General features: G+C 37.6%; 1 long non-coding RNA gene across 1 annotated transcript in view; it reads left to right on the top strand.

The window, feature by feature from the left end:
• Positions 1-91: 91 nt before the first annotated feature.
• The window catches only part of LOC141366052 (uncharacterized), a 106,527-nt gene continuing 97,006 nt past the window's right edge, over positions 92-9,612 (top strand). The window contains exons 1-2 of the long non-coding RNA XR_012371004.1: positions 92-602; positions 1,044-1,113. This is a non-coding gene — a long non-coding RNA (uncharacterized lncRNA). The remainder of the gene's footprint in view (positions 603-1,043; positions 1,114-9,612) is intronic.

Genomic DNA, 9,612 nt, shown 5'->3' with positions numbered 1-9,612 from the left:
AAAGTAGTGTACAAGATAACTTGGTGGTGTATTGATACTACGGTGTATTACTCCGCTCTATTGGCGGGAAAAGTGTTTACTGTACTTTCTCTCCACAGTATGTGATGCGCTTCAGAGGGAAACATCATGCTTGACTAGAGAGGCGCGCGACCGTCAGCTTGTCTCGCGCACCACAGCAGCACGCGCGCTCTTCCGTTGCGCGTCATCCGTTGCGTCTCTTGTCAGACTACACTGCACTCACAAACTCAACGTTGCTGAAATAAAGGTCTACCTTAGTCTCAAAAGAAGTTTCAAGAGCAAGGATAGTTTTATTCATGATTTCAAAAATGGTTTCAAACCGGGACATAAAAGACGCGTCAAAGACATCACATAGCGGCGGACATCACAAGTCACAGACATTTCATTGCCTGACAACTTTATTATGTTTCATGCTGTCAGCGTTTTCAGTGGCAATTTGTCTCTTTATTAATGCCAAAACGTCTCACCTCGAGCGCAAAATTGATCTTTTGGAGATGGAGAGAATGTCTGTACTTCAACCTGTGCGCGCGACACTACATGAGAACGCGACGCTTTGGGATGCGATAGAGAAACTTGTACAAGTGGTAAGTTACACCTAAGTCTTTAACTTAAACTTTTTTGCTATTGCCATATATAAAATGTCTCAGTTTATTTGTCTTTTCAATTCATGTTTATTTCGTTTTGAGGTGTATCCATCTTTTTTACATTTCCAGAATAAACTGTCACCAACACGCGCTCCTGGTAAATTACCAAACAAACAATGAAGCAAATAAAATCTAAAATCATATATAATATTAACTAAAGAATGTTTAGTCTAATAATTTGGTAAACACGTGAAGGGAAAGACTGACTGATGTACGGAGGCAGTGGTAAACATTTATGTTGCTTAGTTGTGTAAGCAACATAAAGGTGATGTGTTTGCCCTGGGAAGACATAAAGGTTACTAATAAAAATGTAGTATAGATTAAATTAAATGCACATTTCCAAATGCGTAAATGTAACCAAAAGCGAATACATTTTCACAGAGACTCAAGGAAGGAGTGTCGAAAATTCGCACTGCGCGAGAGGTAACGCAAGACTGTTCGTGTCCTCCAGGTATGTTCATTTTTTACTATAGCTTTCTCTCCAAAACTGATACATTACGCATTTTCATCTGAACTATAATGCACTGTGTACATTAAGTCAGTTGAATCAGGTGGACTGCATGTGATGTTGATATGAATGTTTAGTGAAACAGGGACTTCTGTGAAACAGTCTGCTGTCAAACTTCATCAAGTTTCACACCTTAGGTTGGTTTAAGATCAGGGATCTTTTGGAAAGATTGACTTAACGCAGCACTCATTCGTCTGAATTAGTGATGTGTTTTGACATGTCATCTGCATGACCATGTGTAGAACCACAACTTGTGTCTCCATGCTGAATTAAATAACTCACATGTGGAAGTTATAAAGATGAAAATAGTGCCTTTCTGTCCACAGAGACTAGCGCATATTTATTGCGTAAGCTCAGCAAAGAGACATTAAAATTCATTTTGATAGTTATCAGAAAAGTTTGGAATAGGCAAAGGATACTTAACCTTGCATGAATTTGTACACATTGTTGCTCTTTGGAAATTTGCCGGTTGCCTGCGAGTAAATGACAGGTTTACACCAGCATGTGCCCTCGAAGTGCCCTGTGGTTTTGTGTGTGGGGAGAAATTTACCATCCTATGAAGATTTCATGGTTACAGCACTTACCAGAAGCAGGCCTCCCATATACCCTCTGATGTTGTTGCTAAAATGTGGGTTAAATTTTACTTCAGTCATATCCCACAGGACACTACAGTTTCAATTCAGATCAACTCACTGTTTAAGTTCGGTTTTCTTTATCCTCGCAATTCCTTCCTAGGTGTTTTTGGCCATAAATGAAATGTATTTTATCCATCATATCAACGTCAATAAGCACAAAATGCTTCAGAGTCAGAAAGAAATCACAAAAACAAAAGTAATTTGTAAGATCAATGAGCAGTACCAGAGCAGAATATAGGAAAAAGAAAATCAAAGAGGTTTGATGGTGGGCTATCGTGACTTCTTGTGGTTTCTTGTGACCACAGCATAGTAATTCCCAAATCTATGCTAGACACACATTGAGTTTTCACAATTCCTCATGACATAAGTTATTTTAAGTTTAAGACAGAATTGGAGACAGAACATTTTTTGTACTCCACATAGATTGTTAACCACTGAAATCCAATGTGTTGTTTTGTTTTATATCCAAAAAAACAGCATCTCCACTGTCTACTTTTAAAGGAACACGCCCAGATTTGGGGAATTTAGCTCATTCACCGTATCCCCCAGAGTTAGATAAGTCCATACATACCTTTCTCATCTCCGTGCGTGCTGTAACTCGGTCTGACGCAGCCTCCGCTAGCTTAGCTTAGCACAAAGTCTGGAAGTGAATGGCTCCAGCTAGCAAACTGCCTCCAATAAGTGACAAAATAACGCGAACATTTTCCTATTTATGTGTTGTGATTTGTATAGTCACACACTGTTCAAATAACAAGGTCATATGAGACACAGCGAGTTAATGTAGAATACTTATCCAAGATCTAATTAAACATTTACAGTGTTTCCTCTAGGATTTTTTTCAGCTGTGGCGGCAGGGGGCACCCATGATGATTATAAATGTACATTATTTTTTAAAAAGTAGAATATAGGCTACAGTAAACTAACATGTATTTTTTTTTATCATTTTCATGCTGTCATTTACTTTTCCTTATATTTATAGAATATTGCTTTTCTATATTTGATCTAAAATGTATTTTCTTAAAAAACGTTACATAGCTACGTACGTAGTTCGGATATTTCATTGTAGTTTTAATGTAGTGTGCATTGCAAGTTGTGCTCGTGTTTAGCGTTACAGAGCTGTTGCAAACTCACGCACAGTCCTGTTTGAAAATCCGCACCGCTTTGATTGACCGAACATCCATCAGCAGCAATTTTATTTCACACCCAGACCATTTGACATAAAGACCCCGAGCCGGTCACACCGCAAATCGCGCAGTTGAATAGAAACCTTTAACGGTCTTCAGACAGATCTTAAACACAAAGCACGGGACCATTTAAAAAACGAGTCGAATTTTGGTCTTGGATGTTAGACCCGCATTTTACTCTTGTCTATTGAGTCCCGACCTGCATCTACAACACAAATGACACGCGAATAGTCTATTATTACACCCGTTAGATCAAATATTATCCGTCTGCCTCAAGTTTCTATTACCAACGTTCTTCTTTTCCACGGGAATAATGTAAGTTTCCTTACAACAGATTCGACTATTAATGTCTTGCAGTCGCATATAAGTAGTTTTCAGTATTTAGCCTTTTGTTTTTGGACAAATATCATATCATTTAATGTGAAACTTTGTAAGTGTCGATCTAAAGCACAGAAGATTGATTGACAGCTGAGCGGTCAGCTGCAGCAGCGCGCTACTGCGCTTATAGCCTATATTCTGAATAACTAATGACCAGAAAATTGATAATATGAGTACAGTGATTCCAAATGAATGTCCAAAAAACTCGTAATATGTTAAATCGAAAGTTTAATAATGTCTTTTCTCGCAGCCCTGCGCTGCGTCCGTGTATATGCGCCGGTGAACATCAAATGCGTGATGACCTTGCACCTTAAATTACCCTAAATTTATAGTCATAAAGATAAAAGTAAAACAATATTCGAAACTTCAAATTATGTATTTTTATTTTTGTGTAAACTCACAATAAGGAGAAAACTTTGTGCTTATTTAAAATCATTAAAAACATTACGTGCTTTCTGCTGCTTTGGTCAGCGCGTCACAAAAAAAAAAAAACTGAAACTCAAATACTTTTTATTCGTTTTGTCAATTTAATTATTATTTCAGTGTAACATATTTCGTATAGGCTTATTTATTTTATTATTATTTCTCAAAACAGAGACGTAGCCAAATCATCCTCTGTTGATTTAAATCTATTTGTTCATTAAACTAAACCCATGGAAGAAATTATGATACTTTAGGAGATTTATTTATAAACGAGTTAACAACGCGAATCCAGAAAGGAATTTATTTCTAAGAAAGGTCTGGCAGAGCGGACATTTCTGTAGCTTTTTTGCGAGCTGCCGCCGTGGGTTTTGTCTAGAAGGGATACAGCAAATGCCGAAAAGTTAATGATTAGATTTGGAGGTAGGATTATTAGGATGAAAACAGCGGCTCTGGCTAAATGAGATACAAATACATCCTACAATCGTGTGAAATTATGTGTTTAGAGTGGGGTTTGGTTGAACGATTAGGATAAAACAGTGCTCATCCAGCGAGATTTCGTTTGCTGTATCCCTTCTATCCACAACCGCAGGCGTGGCGGGGATGTTTTAGGCATGGCGGGCCGCCACGGTAGAATGTATATAGCGGAAACACTGATTTACAGTCATATTATTAAATTCATCATGCAGGGTCATCATCAATATGCATGCTCATATGGCTCTATTTAAAGGGCACCAATTATCTGATTCACGATTTTATATTTCCTTTGGTGTGTAGGTTTTAGTATGCTTACCTTACAAGTCTCTTACGTTCTGCTCAAGCCACGATGGTAAAGTTGATTGATCAATTTGGTCATCTGCATTTTCTGGATCAGATTCGGCTCATATTGATAAAGGTAGTAAAGATGATATTAACGCCTGTCAGTATTGAATTGCGAGCTGATCTTCAAAACATGGTAAGGAGCGTCACATTTCTGGCTGACGTCAGAGTTATTCAGGCCAATCACAACGTACAGATTAGCTGGCCAATCAGGGACACAGCGCTTTTCAGATCAATGAGCTTTGTAACAAACCAGAGTGTTTGAGGAAGGCATGGATATCGGGAACAACAAAAATGTACGGTATGTTAAAAATCATGTGTTTTAACCATAAACCACCCAAACACATTGTATTATACAAAATACACAAAATAACGTTGTTTTTTAGCAATGAAATAGGTGCTCTTTAAATGCTTGTACATGAAAACCTGACTCAAATGACAAAACAAAATCTGCTAAATCCATTTTTGAACCAGTTCACGGAAAAAACAAAGTGGACATGATCCCTTACTGAACTTAATTCCTGCCCCAAAATCTTTTTGTATTTGCAATATTACAAACTTTAGTTAATGGCATTTGCTGTTGTGTAAGGGATGTCTGTAATTTTTCATGCTCTATGCTGTTTTACCAGGGACATACAGTACATATGAGGAGCTCACATGCAAAAGCGGCTAAACGTCACCTTTGTCAAAAATGAGATAATGATATTAACCGAATGCTCTCGGCAGATATGTTTATGAAATACTTTCACTTCAAATACGCTTAATCGTGGCCTCAAGTCATTCAGAAATACCAGTTTGTTGGTGTAATCTATTAAGAGTCAGCTAAAAAATGCTCATTTACAAGAAAACATGTCTGACACACTTACAGGGTTTTGCATTTTAACTCTTCATATTTAAACATATTATTTACCAATTTTTTTTAAGGGGGACAGTGTGCACAGTTCCCAGAAATTTGTGCACTCAAAAATAAAAGTGTTGACTAACTTTCATATCAAATACTATTTAATCAAAATAATTACATATTGGCATCATATTTACATCTGAAACGGCATGCTTTGTTTATTTACGTTTTGTTCAATGACTTGTTTAATTGTGTTATTAATGCATTTTGCACAACAACTGCAAGTATGAAATTAATGTAATTTGAAATCCATAAAGTATATAAACAACGAAAATGACATTTTACCTCATATGTCAACATGTGTGATTCCGCCCCCCCGTGAACTATTGCGAACTTTGGCATTGTACCAAGAAGATGAATCTAGAAATCTCTACTAATATAACGTCGAGAGATTTTAAATCATAAATTTTCTACACAGAGGAGGTTAACTCCACATTACAGTACTGGGGTTTGGAAATGTTGTGAGAATTTCTTGCACGTTTTAATTCCTCAGATAGCCAAATGCAGCAGCTGATGACGTCTGCGGCTGCGCTGACTGCAGTGCCTGCTGCCAGAAAGTAATGTAACACGATCAAAACACTAACAAAACGGCAAAAATCTCTAATAAGTGACAAGGATGCAGTACAGAATTCATAATATTGTGCATATTAAACAGATTAACAGACAAGTAACAGATTGATGGATGCTTGTTTGATTTTGAGGTTGCATGCAAAATCCATTTGGCTCAAAAAATCAAGGGGGCACGTGCCCCCTCAGTTTGAATGGGCATGACGCCTCTGCCGCTTCACTTTGTGCCGCATAGCCATATTGGGTTTGCATTATTTTCCGTCGGCCCGTAGTCAATTATTCCTTACATAATGTTTATAGCCTCTAAATACTTAGCTTATAAGTGACTGTAGTTTATTATTATCATTCATTTATAAACTATTTCTTTAAAGTCATTGGAATGAAATGAATACATCATCTAGGACTATTGACAACACAAGGCATTTCATCAACATCATTCATGTTGCACTTCCTGGCTCCAATTAAGGACTCGGGTGCTTTTGGTCAACCGAGTTTGTTCTCTTGAGAACCTCTGTCATCCGTCTGTACTATTTGCTGTTCCTTCCTTTGCCTTCAATGGGCTTCTTTTGAAGACAAACATCAGAAAACACACTTGACCCCCAGACACAAAAGAGCTGAAATCTGTGGCCCGTGAACTAATGAGCTCAACAAAGCAGTTAATTGATTCAGGCCTCCTCAAGCTGAATCCACTAAGATGTTGGCTTCCTCCGAACCTGAGATGTGCTTTCAAACCACAAGATGACTGAGATGTTTAAACAATTAACTGTTCAGGCATTTTCATTCAGCGTTTTAATTTACTCCAGTTATTTCAGCAGAAATGGATTAAAATGACTTCTAATGCGATCCACAAACCAAAATAATTGTTAAAATAAGTGCTGCTGGTCTTTCAATTCCAATAATGTCTCCGTTGCTGATTCCAAAGGGAAAGATGTGCTTTGATTTGAATATCTAAAGCCTGAAAAATGTTAAATGGATGCCATTAAGTTTACGTGGCTTTGCTACTGTTTGTGGTAAAGACTGAAAGCAGTAAACTCTTAATAATTATGTAAACATTTTCAAAACATGTCATTACAAGACCCTTCTGGTTTAATGGTTTGGTATTGGCGATCTAATCACTTATTATATACCAAAATGCAAGTTGTCTACCTCTATTTAGCTTACGTTTCAAGGTTTGAGACTGAAATATCTGAGTAGCGTGTCAACAAAGAGATCTGTCACAGCTGGAAATGGTTGACGTTCATCTTGTTTGGTTTACCAATAAAAGCTTTTGACCTCATCATTATTACTATTACTGTTTATATGTCCTGTTTTCTCACAAAGTACGTACGTTATTAGCAAATAAATGTCCTACTATTGCGACATAGCCGTCACCACAACACAGATGTTTGCATTCGTATCAAATGTCTATTGATAGATACCACATTCACAGTAGAGGTCAGTTGTTTGTTTCCTTTTTGGAGCCTGCAGCTATCGTCGGCACGGACAAATACATTACACTGAAAGCAAGAGCCGAGCGTGACTGTGAAGAGAGCTACAGTAAAAAAGATGTGAATGTTTCAAATAAGTGCGTGACCCAATACCCCGAGCCTCAGGGCGGCTGCAGATCTAACCCAGACTCGGGGTTAGATTTGGACACCCAGACTCCTCACCCAAGTTGAAAGGTTGTTCTGAAAACAGCAGTGAATAAACGTGCTTTATAAAAATGTGATCCACCTCTGTTTTATTAACTTTCCATTGAGACGACCGTAAGCTTTAATACTTCCTCCAGAAGCCGTGTAGGGCCGCAAGGGTCTCGCTGTGGGTTCGACCTCGGTGTTGAATGTGAACTTTTCACATGCGACCCATGTTAAGCGTTCGTCTCTTTGCGTGAGTGTAGTCATATGCTATACCGTCACTTTGATTTAACAGACTCAGACATGGACAGGAGTAATGTGAAATTCAAGCGGACTCAGAGCACCGCGGTGCTTATGTGTCTCTCCATGCCGCATTTGAAGGTTTTTTTAAATGGCTTTCTCACATAACCTACAGGACTCGGGGTTGCTGTTCTGCAAAATTGAATAAATATTTTCTCTAGTACCGACCGTCTTACTTCAGCAATTGAATCTCCTGCGTGCATATTTCGTTGCTTTCGCATGCCATAGCTCAAAAATAAGCTAAAAGCAATGTAGATGCTCATGTATTTTAGATGCACAAACTTTTCTTATTACTTGCAATTGATATGTGTTTGTAGCTGCGGCTTTGTGAAATAGACCGTCAAAATGTATCTCCATCAGGATCTAGCTAAATTAAATAAAAAAATAAAAGCGATAGTGGTAAGGGTGCTGTACTCTCTGCTTATTAAAAGCATCTGTCTGTAGTTTTTGGGAGGGCATTTTGGCAAACTCTCAACATCACAGTACAAGCTCCCTCCCTGTTTGGCTGCAACATTTCCAAATTTCATTTGAATTAAATGCGAGGCTGTGTACCCGCTGAAAATAGAGAGGAGATATGGAAACCATTATGGTATGTTAGGTTTAATCATCAGAAAAAATAGGTGACTTCTTAAAAATCGTTTATCACGACTTTTTCTCTCCAACCCTACACTGAAAAAAATGATTCATTGAATTTAATAAATTTTTTAAAGGTAAGTGGTTGCAATCAATTTATTAAAGCTACATTCAAACAAAAAGACTATAACGTAAAATGAAATATAAAACTTTTGTTTAAATGTAGCTTAAATACATTGATTGCAACCACTTACCTTAAAAAAATTGATTAAATTCAATGAATAATTTTTTTCAGTGTATATCACGAAATTATGTACCTATAGGCACGTATGAACCAAAATGTCACGTTTCGCCGCGTTTGAACGTGAGCATGTAGTGCTTTTCTGTTTGTGTCACTGTCACGTATTGGTTACTCAACTTTTTTGTCCTATTTTCAAACCATTGTCGCTTCGGTTTAGGGCCAGATTTGGTGCTTGCGTTAGTCACTTTAAGTATTGGTTTATAAAAAAAGATACAAGACTTATTATTTTATATTTTCAAAAACTTTAACCAAATGTCGCCTGACGTTGGGGTTAGAGTTGGGTTTAGGTAGGGATGTCATTTTATGTAAATCTAACCCTAAACCGAAGCGACAATGGTAAGAAATTAGGACAAAAAAGTTAAGTAACCAATACGTGACAGTGACACAAACAGAAAAGCGTGACATGACCACGTTCAAACGCGGCAAAACGTGACATTTTCACGTTGGTCCATACGTGCCTATAGGTACATAATTTCGTGATATTGGGTTGTTCTCTCACACCTACATTTGGGGAACATTTGCTCAATCCTTGGTGATTTTGATGTTGGATTACAGCAGTGCTTCTCAATTATTTTCTGTCACGCCCCCCCTAGGAAGAAGTAAACATTTCGCGCCCCCCCCCAACTCTCCGCCGCGACTGTAAATAGTATAATTTGTCTAAAAAATGACACATCTGCAAAGCATTGTATCCTTATTAACATTAAAGAAAACACAAAAAAAGAAATATCAATCAACTTACAACAAAGAATAA

This window comes from Misgurnus anguillicaudatus, chromosome 9, assembly GCF_027580225.2.
Source record: "Misgurnus anguillicaudatus chromosome 9, ASM2758022v2, whole genome shotgun sequence".
Lineage (NCBI taxonomy): Eukaryota > Metazoa > Chordata > Actinopteri > Cypriniformes > Cobitidae > Misgurnus > Misgurnus anguillicaudatus.
This window is presented reverse-complemented; position numbering and strand designations above follow the sequence as displayed.